Here is a 1,243-nt window from a genome sequence, read left to right as displayed (position 1 = left end):
TCCAGCAACTATCACTGTGATTAACCAGCAGCCATCCACAGAGGCAAGACCCTTCACCAGCAAAAAATTAGTTTGCTGAAGACTCATAATTGTTAGCATTTTTCAATAATAAAGTATTTTAAAATTAAGGTTTATACTTTTTTTTAGACATAATGCTACTTCACACTTAATAGACTGTAGCATAATGTAAACATAACATTTATATGCATTGGAAACAAAAAAATTTTATCATTTGCTTTATTGCAGTGGTTTGGAACCAAAATTGCAGTATCTCAGAGGTATGTGTGTACTTTGGATAAGGCAAAATCCTTTTGTATAGACCCTACTGTTTTAGTGCTCAAGAGTATATAATTAGAGTAGTCCTATATAGGATTTGAATCCAGATTTCACTCTTATACTTGAGTTACTCTATGCAGTCTTAGAAGTGGCATTTCCATGCTCGCTTCGGCAGCACATATACTAAAATTGGAATGATACAGAGAAGATTAGCATGGCCCCTGCGCAGGATGACATGCAAATTTGTGAAGCGTTCCATATTTAAAAAAAAAAAAAAAAAGAAGTAGCATTTCCATCTCTCACCATGTCCTGCCAATTTTACCCCTAAATTTCTCTCACTCATCCTCTTTTCCTCAACTCTACTGTCATCACCCTAGCCCAAGCTACCATCCTCTCTTGTCTGAATACTGCAATAACAACCTCTTAACTGTCTTGTCAATTGCACTTCTTCCTTCCTACAGTTAGTTTTCTATAAAACAGCCAAAATGTAAACTTTAGGAAAAAATCAGACCACATAACTATGACGGTGACCAACCTTTTGGTTTGTCTGGGGCTGTTCCAATTTTTTTTTTTTTTTTTTTTTTGAGATGTAGTCTTGTTCTTGTCACCCAGGCTGGAGTGCAATGGCACGATCTTGGCTCACTGCAACCTCCGCCTCCTGAGTTCAAGTGATTCTCCTGCCTCAGCCTCCCAAGTAGCTGGGATTACAGGTGCCCACTACCATGCCTAGCTAATTTTTGTATTTTTAGTAGAGATGGTGGTTTGGCATGTTGGCTAGGCGGGTCTCAAATTCCTGGCCTCGTGATTCACCCACCTCGGCCTCCCAAAGTGCTGAGATTACAGGCATGAACCACTGCACCCCGCCAACTGCTCCAATTTTAGCACTGAAAGTCTCACATCCCTCAATCCTAGGCAAATTGGGATGGTTGGGCACCCTTGGATTCTGCTCAAAACCTGCCAGCACTTT

The 1,243-nt window shown here is 40.1% G+C and overlaps 1 non-coding gene across 1 annotated transcript; it reads left to right on the top strand.

Moving 5' to 3' along the window:
* Positions 1-435: 435 nt before the first annotated feature.
* LOC116559124 lies at positions 436-541 on the top strand. Its single transcript, XR_004272321.1, has one exon. It is a non-coding gene; the product is annotated as a U6 spliceosomal RNA (small nuclear RNA).
* Positions 542-1,243: the final 702 nt, after the last annotated feature.

The sequence above is a fragment of the Sapajus apella genome, unplaced genomic scaffold, assembly GCF_009761245.1.
Source record: "Sapajus apella isolate SASKATOON/1434 unplaced genomic scaffold, GSC_monkey_1.0 scaffold22, whole genome shotgun sequence".
Lineage (NCBI taxonomy): Eukaryota > Metazoa > Chordata > Mammalia > Primates > Cebidae > Sapajus > Sapajus apella.
This window is presented reverse-complemented; position numbering and strand designations above follow the sequence as displayed.